Raw genomic sequence first — 14,782 nt, 5'->3', positions numbered from 1 at the left:
GGCTCCCTCTCCACCCCCCCTCCGCATACACATAAGGGGAGCATGATGGCACTCACATGTGGAACCCTCCCTGTCCTCACACGACACAGAAGATGTGCTCTGTGGGATGCCTCGGGGGTCCTAGGACCTGGGGAGGCTATCTGCAGGCTCCTGTGACTCCTGGTGTCCTCCTCTTCCTCCCTTTCACCACCCGGAGAGCATGAACTGCGTGAGCCCCCAGGATGCAGTCAAGGGCCTCAAAGTGAGGGCAGGACTCTGGGTCAGCCTCTGGTTGGGAGGCCCTGGAGTAGGCCTGCCACAAGTCCTTAATTTTGTAGCGGACCTGCTCCTGGGTCTGCATGTGGCCTCTGGTTTCCAGGATAGCAGCCATGCAGCTGTAGACGGCCGCATTCCTGTGCCTAATGCAGAGATTGTGGACTTTGGAGGCCTCTCCCCAAACTTCGATGAGGTCCACAATCTCCACATTAGACCAGGCGGGTGCCCGCCTCTTCCAGCCCCGGGCAGGCTCCTGGGAACCACCAGCCTGGTCCTGGGAAGAGGCGGAAGGCTGGGTAGCAGCAGGTGGCTGGCTCATCCCATGCCAGATGCAGGGTCTGCTGGCTGGATGCTGGCAGGCTTGCAACTGGCACAAGCACTGTAGCCAGACCATGCTCCTTTAAGGGCTCTGAGGCTGGGAGGGGGGCAGAAGAGTTTCCTTGGTTTGGCCCAGAGTGGCCACCAGGGCAACCTGGGAAGGGCTAGCCTCCAGCTAGTTTGAGTTAAGTGGCTACACAGCCCTGAATTCCAACTACTTAATTTGAACTAGATGTTACTCCTCGTAGAATGAGGTTTACCTAGTTCGAATTAAGCGCTCTGCTAGTTCGAATTAAATTTGAAATAGCAATTTGCATGTATAGCCGCTATTAAAGTTAATTCAAACTAACGGCCATTAGTTCGAATTAACTTTGTAGTGTAGACATACCCTCTCTCTCTCCCTCATAGGTCATGTGCTCTAGCCCCCTAAACATTTTGGTTGCCCCCTCTTGGACTCTCTCTAATGCGTAAACATCCTTTCTATAGTGGGGGGCCCAGAATTAGACCCAATACTCCAGATGTGTCCTCACCAGAGCCAAATAAAGGGGAATAATCACTTCTCTAGAACTGCTGGCAGTGCTCCTTTTAATTCAACCTAATATTTCATTTGCCTTCTTTGCTACCAGGGCACACTGTTTACTCATATCCAGTTTCTCATCCACTGTAATCCCCAGGTCCTTTTCTGCAGAACTGCTACCTAGTCAGTCAGTCCCAAGCCTGTAACAATGCTTGGGATTCTTCCATCCCAAGTGCAGGACTCTACACTTGTCCTTGTTGAATCTCATCAGATTTCTTTTGGCCCAATTATCTAATCTGTCTAGGTCACTCTGGACCCTATCCTTGCCCTCCAATGTATCTACCTCTCCCCCTAGCTTAGTGTCATTCTAAAATTTGCTGAGGGTGCAATCCATCCCCTCATCCAGGTCATTAATAAAGATATTGAACAAAACCAGCCCTAGAACCGATCCCTGGGGCACTCTACTAGAAACCGACCGCCAACCTGACATCAAGCCATTAATCCCTACCTATTGGTCCCAACAATCTAGCCAGCTTTCTATCCATTTTACAGTCCATTTATCCAATCCATACTTCCGTAACATGGTGGCAAGAATATTGATATTGACCATATCAAAAGCTTCGCTAAAGTCAGCGAAAAAACAAAGTAAAATAAGCAGTGAGAAGCAAAAAACACATCATTTAGAAAGTGGAAGTTAAATTATGGTGAGGAAAATAAAAAGGAGCATACACTCTGGCAAATGAAGTATAAAAATACAATTAGGAAGGCCCAAAGTTATTTGAACAACAGCTAGACAAAGACTCAAAAAGTAAAAGTATTTTTTTTAAATACATCAGAAGCAGGAAGCTTGCTTAACAACCTGTGGGACCATAGGGAGAAACTAAATGAATTCTTTGCATTGGTCTTCATGGTGGAGGATGTGAGGAGATTCCAAAACATGAGCCCTTTTTTTAAAGTGATAAATCTGAGGGACTATCTCATATTGATGTGTCATTAGAGGAGGTTTTGAAATAAATTGATAAATTAAATGGTAATAAATCACAAAGACTAGATGATATTCACCCAAGAGTTCTGAAGGAACTCAAATGTGAAATTGAAGAACTACTAACTGTAGTTTGTAACCTATCATTTAAATTAGCTTCTCCACCAAATGACTGGCAGACAGCTAATGTGACACCAATTTTTTAAAAGGGCTCCAGAGGCGATCCCTGCAAATACAGACTGGCAAGCCAGATATCAGTATCAGGTAAACTGGTTGAAAGTAAAGAAAAATATTATCACACATATAGATGAACATAATTTGTTGGGAAAGAGTCAACATGGTTTCAGAAAAGGGAAATCACGACTCACAAATCTAGAATTATATGACGAGATCAATAGGCCTGTGGACAAGGGGGCTGAGGGGATATAGTGTACTTACATATTTAGAAAGCCTTTGACACGGTCCCTCACCAACAATTCTTATGCAAAGTATCCAGCTATAGGATAAGAGGGAAGGTCCTCTCATGGATTGATAACTGGTTAAAAGATAGGAAACAAAGGGTAGGTTTGAATGGTCAGGTTTCAGAATGATGAGAGGTAACTAGTGATGTCCCTTAGGGATTGATTGGGGACCAGTCCTATTAGCATCATAAATGATCTGGAAAAAGAGATAAACTGTAAAGTGGCAAAATTTGCATGATACCAAACTACTAAATATGGTTATGTCCCAGGAAGACCTAAGATGCAGGGGCTGAGCAGGGTTTTTATCAGACCAGAAGGTAGCCAGAGATACCAAATGTATCCATCCAGCAGTTACCTTCTCTTAGTGAAGACATACAGCTCTGTATCAGAGGGGTAGCTGTGTTAGTCAGAATCTGCAAAAGCGGCAACGAGTCCTGTGGCACCTTATAGACTAACTGAAGTGTTGGAGCATAAGCTTTTGTGGGCAAAGACCCACTTCGTCAGATGCTCCAACACTTCAGTTAGTCTATAAGGTGCCACAGGACTCCTCACTACATACAACTCTGATCATCCATAAACACCTTTCATTGCTTCCTACCAGCTCAGACCTTGTTTTCTTGCTCCTAAGCTGCCCAGACCTTACTCAGCAGATCTCACACTGAAGTCAATCAGAGTTTTGTTAAGCAAGTCCTTAGTAAAGGCTGAAGATCCCAATTCTCTGCTGTTCTCCCAGAAAAATAGAACATATGGGGGTAGGGCTCAGAGCAACATTTTTCGGGCCATGCCCCATCCTCCTCTGTGGAATCCCTCCAGAGTGATGTTTTGGGATGGGGACAAACACTTCTCAGATTAGTTCCTATCCCACCCTGAGTCTCTTGGGAAACTTGTGACGATGAGTCCTGTCTGCACTTTTCACAGTTCCTATCCCAGAAGTCTTTCCCAGCAGCCAGACGAGATGGCTCCAGCAGATGCTGTCTTGGACCCTTTTTCTATAAGGCTACATCTACACTGCAGGATTTTTGCACAAGAAGTCTTTTGCAGAAGAGTTCTTGTGCAAAAACTTTGTAGTTAGACGTAGCCTAAGATACATATCTGTTGAAAAACCTTTATCTGCCCCTGCCACTTCTACAGAATACTGCACACTTTGACAACCCCTGTTTCCCTCCTACAAGAGAATACCTTTAAGACTCCCTCTTCTCTTAGGTCAAGTCAATATTCACTAGTTATATTAACCCGGATACAGTTATGTTTACAGTGTAAAAAATCCACTTCCCGAGCAACATAGTTAAGCTGACCTAAGCACCGGTGTAGACAACACAAGGCTGAAGGAAGAATTCCTCTGTCAACCTCTCAAGGAGATGGATTAATGACATCGATGGGAGAATATCTGTTGTCAACATAGGCAGTGTCTACACTGACGCATTATAGTGCTACAGCTGGATCACTGTAGCATTCCTAGTGTAGCCAAGATCTTAGTGTGTCAACTTTCCTCTCTTATACAGTCTTCTATTTACTAGGATTTTGCAGATGGGGAAGCTGAATGAAGGAGGCCTCGTGGGGAGCCATAGTATTTGGGGTACACCTTCCACAGCTCACATGTGCGGACTGTTGCAGTCACACTTCTCTTTCCACATTCTGCACTGAGCTTTCTCCTGGTGAAAGTCTCATTCCCACTGTCCCCAAATCCAACAGCTTTTCACCAGCTTTTTGAGATTTGCTCCCTGGAGATCTGTGAATAGTTTCCACTTCCACATTTCTCTTTGCATTGGTGTGCGGTGGCCATGTACATAGTCTCAGTGTGGTTCAAGCAGTTTGGCTCTAGGTGTGTCTGACCATTCGGGGATAAATTAAAGGAAAATTTCTTACTTTTGCTCTTGTCTCCCCTAATACTTCACAGAGATGAAAACCAGCCTCTTGGTATAGTCCTGACTTCTATCTCTTGTTCCAGTAGCTCTGATCATTTTGCAGCTTGTTATAGCTAACTGTTGCCCTGATCATGCTGAAGTGTTCATAATTGTGGCTTATGTGTCCTTGGGGATACTGGAGGGAAATGATATAATTAACTGGCATTTAAAGAGACTCTCATGTGCTCTCTCCAGGCTCACCCAAGGTTTACATCCTCAGTGCTCTCAGAACAAGTAAGAAGAGCAGCCTAGCTTCCAGGGAGCTCTGCTCTCAGTGAAGCAGTTCCTGAGAGTGCCTGGGCCAGTGCTGAAGTACAATCATTTTAGAAGCCATTATTCCTCCCATGGATTCTGATAGAAATGGATTCATCCATGCTTAGAAGGTGATGCAGGGATTCTGCTCTTTTGCCTTTCTTTCTTCCTTGTGGAACAGCATTCCTTGCTCAGGAAAGTGGGATGCAAATAGCTCTGGAGTCATTCAGAGCAATGTGGGGGGCCCTCACTCTGCCAGCCTGAGGTCAGAGGGACTCAGAGTGTCTAATCAACACCTTGTGTTTCCCCCATCTATTTGTTCAGATTTCTGTTCAAAAGTCAAAGGTGCAGCCGGCCGATGCTCCAGGCACCTCTGCCAGAACTTCCATAAAGAGACACAGAACTGTAGACAGTGGCAGTCTCTCCTCTCGGTTGGCTGTGTCTAGACTATACCTCTGTGTCGACAGAGAGATGTAGATTAGGCACATTGAAATTGCTAATGAAGCAGGGATTTAAATATCCTACACTTCATTAGCATAAACATGGCCACTGCTTTTTTTCAAAACTGAGCTTTTTAAAAAAAAACGGCAGTCTAAGATGCAGATCTGTCGAAAATAAACCCTTTTTCGAAAGATCCTGTAAACCATATTTTGAGGAATACAGGATCAGTTGAAAAGGGGTTTATTTTCAACAGATCCTCATCTAGACTTCTGGGTTTTTTTCGAAAAAGGTCCGTTTCCAAAAACTGTCTGAGTAAGGTGTTTTTAGCTGAGAGAGAGCTCCTTGTTTGAGACAGGTTAAGCACAGTCCTGCTTCCCAGTATTTATACAATAATACCAACAGCCCTGGTAATAGCATTTCACCACCTCTGTATTCATAAAATCATAGAACACTAGAACTGGAAGGGACCTCAAGAAGTCATCAAGTCCAGTCTCCTGCCCTCATGGTAGGACCCAGTACCATCTAGACCATCCCTGGTAGGTGTCTATCTAATCAGCTCTTAAATATCTCCAGAGATGGAGATTCCACAACCTTTCTAGGCAATTTATTCCAGTGTTTAACCACCCTGGGTATGTCTACACTACCCTCCTAATTCGAACTAGGAGGGTAATGTAGGCATACCGCACTTGCAAATGAAGCCCGGGATTTGAATTTCCCAGGCTTCATTTGCAGAAGCCGGGCGCCACCATTTTTAAATCCAGGCTAGTTCGAACCCCGTGCCGCGCGGCTACACGCGGCACGGAGTAGCTAGTTCGGATTAGGCTTCCTAATCCGAACTAGCTGTACTCCTCGTGGAATGAGGAGTTTAAAAATGATTTAAAAATGGCTTATGCAAATGAAGCCCAGGAAATTCAAATCCCGGGCTTCATTTGCAAGTGCGGTATGCCTACATTACCCCGCTAGTTCGAACTAGCGGGGTAATGTAGACATACCCCCTGACAGTTAGGAAGTTTTTTCCTAATGTCCAGCCTAAACCTCCCTTGCTGCAGTTTAAGCCCATTGCTTCTTGTCCCATCCTCAGAGGCCAAGGAGAACAATTTGTCTCCTTCCTCCTTGTGAAACCCTTTTAGATACCTGAAAACCACTATCATGTCCCCTCTCAGTCTTCTCCTTTCCAAAGTAAACAAGCCCAATTCTTTCAGTCTTCCTTCCTAGCTCATGTTTATTTTCCACAGATCCTCATCTAGACTGCCGGGTTTTTTTCGAAAAAGCTCCGTTTCCAAAAACTGTCTGAGTAAGGTGTTTTTAGCTGAGAGAAAGCTTTAATCATTCTCCAATTTCTCCACAGATCTCTTTCTGCAGTACTCCTTCCTAGACAGTAACTTCCCATTCTGTTTGTGTGCAATAGATTGTTCCTTCCTAGGTGGAGTACTTTGCATTTGTCCTTTTCCAACTTTATCCTATTTACCTCAAACCATTTCTCCAGTTTGTCCACATCATTTTGAATTATGACCTTATCTTCCAAAGCAGTTGCAACTCCTCCCAGCTTATCATCATCTGCAAACTTAATAAGCGTCCTCTCTATACCACTATCTAAATCACTGATGATATTGAACAGATTCAGTCCCAAAACAGACCCCTGTGGAACTCTGCTTGCTATGCCCTTCCAGCATGATTGTGAACCATTAATAACTACTCTCTGAGAACCATTATCCAGACAGTTATGCACCCACCTTATAGTAGCCCCATCTAAGTTGTATTTGCTGAATTTATTGATAAGAAGATCATGCAAGACCATATCAAATGCCTTACTAAAGTCTAGGTATGCCAGGTCCACCACTTCTCCCTTATCCACAAGACTTGTTATCCTATCAAAGAAAGCTATCAGATTGGTTTGACATGCTCTGTTCTTTACAAATCCATGATGTCTGTTACCTATTACCTTATGATCTGCCAGGTGTTTGCAAATGAATTCCTTAACTACTTGCTCCATTATCTTTCTTGGCACAGAAATTAAACTGACTGCTCTGTAGTTTCCTGGGTTGTTCTTATTTCCCTTTTTATAGATGGGCACTATATTTGCCCTTTTCCAGTCTTCTGGAATCTCTCCTGTCTTCCATGATTTTTCAGAGATGATAGCTAAAGGCTCAGACACCTCCTCCATCAGCTCCTTGAGTATTCTTGGATGCATTTCATCAGGTCCTGGTGACATGCAGACATCTAACTTTTCTAAGTTATTTTTAACTTTTTTTTTTATCTTCTAAACCTACCCCATTCCCGCTAGCCTTCACTATGTTAGGCACTCCATCATCAGATTTCTTGGTGAAGACCGAAACAAAGAAGTCATAAAGCACCTCTGCCATTTCCAAATTTCTAGTTACTTTTTCTCCCTCCTCACTGAGCAGTGGGCCTACCCTGTCATTGGTCTTCCTCTTGCTTCTGATATATTTATAGAAATCTTCTTGTTACTCTTTATGTCTGTACCTAGTTTGAGCTCATTTTGTACCTTTGCCTTTCTAATATTGCCCCTGCATTCCTGTGTTGTTTGCTTACATTCATCCTGTTGTTATTTAGGCAACTGTTCAGTAATGCTGTTAGTTATCAGGGGCCAGGATTCACTGTCCTGATGTCTTCACGCATCTCTGACTCTGTCGATGATAATCAGAAGGCTGCTTGCGTATGTGCTCAGTGATGTGTGCCGTGTAGACTAGTGCACTTAGTCTTCACAGCAAACTCCAAGAAAGCCCCTAAAGACCACAAATCAGATAAGGATAGAAGGCGCTAGGCTAGGTTTGTTGTACATTAATAGTTGTCAATAGACTCTACTGAACCACTAAGCATTTGTACCCCTTAACAATGGAATGGCTCAACACAATGAAACACTTCCATTGTCCCCCAAGGCCATTCAAAGACTGTACCCCAAGACACCACCTTATATACAGGTACAAATACATCACTGCTGACTTGTGAGGTTGTCACCCTCTGATGTTGCCAAGCTACCAATCACCTTGTGTCTCATGATTTGATTAGACCAGTGGTCCCCAACGCGGTGCCAGGGTGCGTCATGGCACCCACTGGGCCATTTATGTGCACCCGCAGAACAATCTGGGCTGGCTCTGTTCCCAGACACGTAACACATGCTGGTGCTGGCCCCGGGCACATGGGCGGCCCCTGCCCCGGGGTCGCAGTACATGCTGGTGCTGGTGCCAGCCCAGGTGCTTGGGTGGCCCCTGCCCTGGGGTTGCGGTACATACCGGTGCCGGGCCCGGGCGCCTGCTGCCCACAGTCACGGCACATGCCAGTGCCAGCCCCGAATGCACGGCGCATGGGTGGCCCCTGTGCGGGCTCATGGCACATGCCGGTGCTGCCCCCAGGTGAGAGGCCCCGCCCCTGGGCCCATGGCCTGTGAGCGGCCCCGCCCCCAGGCACTCGGCAGCCCCAAAAGGTTGGGGGCCACTGGATTAGACCATCTCCAACCATCATGTATCAACCTCGATCCTCTCCTGAACCTGAGTTGGTATCTTTGAGGAGTAAACATCTATCAGGCTATTTATCTAAGACCCTTTTCCTGACCCATGAGTTGGAATTTATGGGGAGTGGGTATCATGGCCTTTTTCAACGAGCTGTGTATTTACAGTTCATAGGCCCCCAAGTACTGCTCCCCACCTGGGGTTATGCTGTCTCAGCTTGGTTAAACAAACAAGGTTGTTTCTTGCTTATCTCAATCTTTCTTTAGCCATGTATTGTCCATTGTTCACTAAGCCTCAGACCTCAGATGAGACCTTTGCAATATGGGTTTATGTCTCATGCCCTCATCTTACTACACATCCTTTGTAATTTGTCCTAGTTTCCACTTTTTCTATATGTTTCCTTTTTGATTTTTAGATCATGCAAAATCTCCTGGTTAAGCCAAGGTGTTCTTTTGCCATACTTTCTATCTTTCCTATGCAAGGAATAGCTTGCTTTTGGGCCCTCAATAATGTCCCTTTGAAAAACTGCCAACTCTCTTCAGTTGTTTTTCCCCTTAGTCTTGTTTCCTATGGGACCTTCCCTACAACCTCTCTGAGCTTACCAAAATCTGCCTTCCTGAAATCCATTGTTTCTATTTTGCTGTTCTCCCTTCTACAATGCCTTGGAATCATGAACTCTGTGATTTCATGATCACTTTCACCCATTCAGTACTGAAGTGATTTGTAATCCAACACCAGCCAAACCTTATTCACTTTGAGTAACCCTAAGTTCTATCTGCGAGAGAAATGGACACAGTTCATGTAAATTCAGTTCACTCCTTCCAGCTAGCTGTCAGAGGAATTCATCCAGACCCTGCTTACACTAAGAACAGATTACAAGTCACTAAGCATGTCCAGCCTGCCCTGCTATGTCAGGCTTCCTGTGTGATAACAGTTTAATTGGGTATTTCACAGATTCCAAGGCCAGAAGGCAGTGCCTTACATGAGCATCAGTCTGACCTTCTGCACAGCACAGGCCAATGACCTGCCCCAAACAATGCTGGGAAAATGTCCAATCCTGATTTTAAAATGGTCAGTGATAGAGAATCCACCACAACCCAGGTTAAACAATTCAATGTTATTTCCAGTCTGAATTTGTTTACCTTCAACTTCCAGCCATTGCACTGTGATAAACCTTTCTCTGCTAGAATGAAGAGCACATTACCACATCTTTGTTTCCCAATGAGCTACTTACAGACTGCAAAAGCGGCAAGGAGTCCTGTGGCACCTTATAGACTAACTGAAGTGTAGGAGCATAAGCTTTCATGGGCAAAGACCCACTTCGTCAGATGCATCTGGTTAAGCCAAGGTGTCCTTGCTGCTTTTGCAGATTCAGACTAACACAGCTACCCCTCTGATACTTACAGACTGTGATCAAGTCACCCTTTAACTGCCTCCTTGTAACACCACATAGATTGAGCTCCTTGAGTCTATTTATAAGGCAGGTTTTCTTATCCTTGAATCATTCTCATGGTTCTTCTCTGAATTCTCTATAATTTGTCAACATCTCTTGACTTCTGAACACCTGCCCAGTACACTACCCCAGCAGCAGTTACACCAGTGCCAAACACAGATCTGGCTATGTCTACATTGGCAAGATTGTATGCAAATACTCTTTAATGCAGGAGTTTTTGTGTTAGAGTATTTGCGCAAGAGAGTGTCTACACTGGCATGTGCCTTTGTGCAAAAGATGTGCTTTTGCTCAAGAGCATCCATGCCAGTGTAGACGCTCTCTTGCGCAATAAAGCTCCGATTGCCATTTTAACCATCGGGCTTTCTTGCACAAGAAATTCATGTTGCCTGTCTACACTGACCTCTTGCGCAAGAACAGTTGCACAAGAAGGCTTATTCCTGAGCGGGAGCATCATAGTTCTTGCGCAAGAAGCCCGGATTTTACACATTAGAACATCAGTGTTTTTGCGCAAGAACTCCCCACCAGTGTAGACAGGCAGCAAGTTTTTGCACAAAAGCAGCCACTTTTGCACAAAATCATGCCAATGTAGACACAGCCAGAGGTAAAATAATCTTCCACACCTATTTGAGATTCTTGTTTATACATCCAAAGATCACATTAGTCCTTTTGGCAACAGCATCACACTGAACGCTTGTCCCCAGCTGATTATCCACCATAACCCCAAAATCTTTTTTAGAGTCACTGCTTCCCAAGTACAGTCCTTCCTCCTTCCTTGTGTAAGTATGGCCTGTATTCTTTACATATATTTATGTGGTCTTGAGTGGGGGCTGCAATAAATCTGAAAAACAGAGGACACTCCCAAACTAAACCCGCTTATACTCCAAGGCCGTGTCTACACTGGCACCCTTTTCCGTAAAAGGGATGCTAATGAGACACTTTAGAATTGCAAATGCCGCGGGGGATTTAAATATCCACCATGGCATTTGCATGAACATGGCTGCCGCTTTTTTCCGGCTTGGGGTTTTGCCAGAGAAAAGCGCCAGTCTAGACGGGATCTTGCAGAAAAGGGCTTATTTTCCACAAGATCCCATCTAGACTGGCGCTTTTCTCCGGGAAAACCCCAAGCCGGAAAAAAGCGGCAGCCATGTTCATGCAAAGGCCGTGGGGGATATTATATCCCCCGCGACATCTGCAATTCCGAAGTGTCTCATTAGTATCCCTTTTACGGAAAAGGGTGCCAGTGTAGACACAGCCCAAATGTCCTGAGTAGCTGGTATGCTGCCCAACTGGAGGAGGCAAGAAAAGGGGGTGAAAGAGGATAGAGGAACAGCAGGAAACCTTTTTTAATTTAATTCACTTTCCATGTCTACAATTGCCTCCAGTCCCTCCTGTCAAAGCAGGATCTGTTAAATAATTTAACTCAGGCAAAGGGAAAGTGTGACAGCAGTAGAGGGGCATGGATGGAATTAAAATTTCAGGACTCCTTATCAGTTCATTGGCATCAGTATTCCTCTTGCTTGGCTCTGTGTGCTTTAGATCTGCCAGTAGCCTGGGCTAGTCAGGGAGATCTTGGCTTGCAAGTACATGGTCTGTCTGAATGTCCATCTACATGTGTCTGATCATGTGTGACATTTGCACCTAACTGTGTCCCAGTTTAGCCCGGGAAACCTCAGTAGGGTTGAAGGAGAGCAGGACTGGTTATGCCAGCTCCAAATGAGTCTTGCAAGTGAGCAACCACCATTAGATAAACTGAAGTACATAAGGAGGGGTAAGTGTCTTGTCCTAGATCATAGTAGCAGTGCCATGAATGAACCCTGATATCCCAAACCCATGGCCTTGTGTTTTCACCACAGAACCTTATCTAACTCACAACCTACCCTAAATACGAGATGTGATAGCCACAGCTGCAGACAGACCTGGTTCCAGAGCTCATCAGGTCCCAGGCCAGCCTCCAGTACTCTCTTGTACAACAGAGGAAGGAGAGCACAGCAGCTAGCAATTGACTGGATGAGATGGCACTGCCACATTGCACCCACAGGCTGCTGTTCAGTCAGTGCTTGGGGACCTGCTGCATATACGCATGCATGAGTGAGCTTAGAAAGGGGCTGCTAGAAGCTCAAATGGGGAGAGGAAGCTTTCAGGCATGAGCAACATGAGGGCAGAGGGAGCACTTGCAGCACAGAATGCAAAGGAAGGAAGTCAGACGCAGCAGCAGCTTTAGCAACTGAGTTCTACCCTCCCCCTGAAGGCCCAGCCTTGAGCTCAAGAAGCAAAACCAAATTAAGGCTCCCAGAGTCACCTGCTGGTGTCAGGATCTCACCTCTCATTTTTTCAGAAAATCACTGAATGTCACCATATAAATTCTGGAACTGCTTTGCCTCTCCATCGTGGCAAGAATAGCCCTGAGCTGTAACAAACAATAACTTGCCACCACGGCTGCTTATGCACAAGATATTAGAAATGCCATTGACTATCTGCTCGAGAACGCTGGGAGTGTACAGCAGTAAGGAGACATGCACACAAATAGCCAGGAAAGACATAATAATGACTCTCACTAATCAGAAACTAATTGCCTGTTTGGTTCCTTTTATTCTCATTGGATACAGAACTTGGGAACTTGGGGGTCCAAAGCCAGACCTGGTCTGAACCCTGGCCAAGCAAGCTGAAGCAACATAACAGTAAAGCAGCCAAGACTTGGCTTTTCACATACAAACAAAATCACTGACATATTAGAAAGGAGATGGGGAATCCATAGTAACCCTGGCCCTAGTTCTAGCACCAGAGGAGAGCAGCCCATGAGGATTGGGCCCCAAATGAAATTTCTTCTTCTGAACACGTATCATTCTTTCATTCCGCTTCATGGTTCATCTTTAGTCATGGGTCACACACCTAATAGGAAACAATTACCACTAAAAATAAGAATCCAACCCCTTAGGCTCTTGTTTTCAAAGTTTGTTTTGGTTCATTACACTTTTTCCAACTCAATTCCTCTTTCTTTGCTGAAAAAGTTTTGCTAACACCATGATTTTGACAAATAAATGCTGTAAAGCTGAAAAATGTCCCTTTACTTCAAGCATTTTCTCATGAATTAAAATGTACTGGGCATTCATAGAATCATATTTTAGAGAAGTTTATGGACCAGAAGTTTACAGTGCTTCAGAACAAACTTATCTCTAATCCACACCCCAAAGAACTCAAAGGCCTGAATATCAAATGTCCATAGAGCAGCAAAGGAGTGAATTCACAGAATAATGGGGAACAAAACACTCTCAACACTTCACCCTTCAGAATGGCAGGGCTTGCAGCAAACTGAAATAATGAGGGCATGGAAGGATACAATTCCTGAGGGATGACATCATGAAAATGAATTAGAATCCATGTATAAGACCTACTGAATATGTATCTCAAGTGTAACTGATCAGAGGGAAAGCAGAAAAAGATTTTTCTTTCTAGCCCTTGCAAAATCATAGCATTAAGCCTATTTCATGTATTTTCATCCTCTTAAGCTTTGCAGGTAACTTTCACTAGATAGTGGTGAACGTCCTTTTTCTTTTCATAGAAAGTTACCAGCAGGAAGAGTGTTTGAGTTAAGGCAAAACCAAACTGCACCTTAAAAATTGTTGTTTGCATTCTGAGAAGCTAGTGTAATGCTGTTGTAGACATTTTGGTCCCAGGGTATAAACAAGATGAGTGAGGTTGTATCTTCTATTGGAGATATCTTCTGTTGGTGAGAAAGACATGCTTTCCAGCCACAGAGAGCTCTTTTTTGGATCTTAGAAAAGGTATTTAGGACACAATAGGCCACCACCACTTGGGGGACATTCCACTTGCCACGGTCCAGGCAGATGAGGAGACAGCGGAACCTCCCTTTAAGATGTCCGAAGGCACCTTACACCACAATGTTTTCTAACCCAAGTAGCCCAACACCGTGGTGTTGAGAAGGGGAGGAGGATGTATAGTAGGGTCAGGCCAGAGGGCTGCTACAAAGTGGGAGAAAGGCAGCCCAAAAAGGGTAAAAAGCCTGCTAAATAGAAGCGGAGGGCAGCAGGACAATTAGAAGCAGCTGGCAGGGAGCTGGCCTAGGCAGATCGGGGCCAGCTGACTCCACTGCAGGCCTGCTGGAGACCTTTAACAGCCTCCTCAGTTGGAAAGTGTAGAAGAGAGTGAAAGGATGGAAGAAGAGAAAAAGGAGAGACAGAGAGCAAGAGTTGGAGAATAAGCCCTAACAGCTTTAGAGCAGAAACAGCAGGGGTGGGAGTCTCAGAAAGAGTAACTGGGCCCCCTACCCCAGAAACAAGCTTCAGGACCCAACCTCTGAGAGGTGGTGAGCTGCCAGGCCCAGCAGTGGCCTGGGAAAGAGGGGCCCTTGCCACATGTGGTGTCTGAAGTGGGATGTTGTTGTGAGGCTTCACAGTGACCCTAAAGCTAGTTAACTTGACCCCTCTTAAAAGAGAAGAAAATGTGGAAGACATGGTGAAGGCGCTGGTGCAGGCCACGGCAGCACAGCAAGAGGCTACCTGGGTGCAAGTGCCACCTAGTGACAGTTGGTGTGGTTCCAGCAGGAAACAAACCAGTTGCTGATAAGACAGGCACCCCAGGACTGAGCCACCCTTCAGAAGGTAGTGAACCAGTTGAAGGCCCAGGCCATTCAGACTATAGTCAAGATAGCACCTGGCCATTACACGCCAGCTGTTACTTATAGATGATGGGTGATGATGATGTGCTGGTG

This window comes from Pelodiscus sinensis, chromosome 4, assembly GCF_049634645.1.
Source record: "Pelodiscus sinensis isolate JC-2024 chromosome 4, ASM4963464v1, whole genome shotgun sequence".
In the NCBI taxonomy this organism is placed as follows: domain Eukaryota; kingdom Metazoa; phylum Chordata; order Testudines; family Trionychidae; genus Pelodiscus; species Pelodiscus sinensis.
This window is presented reverse-complemented; position numbering follows the sequence as displayed.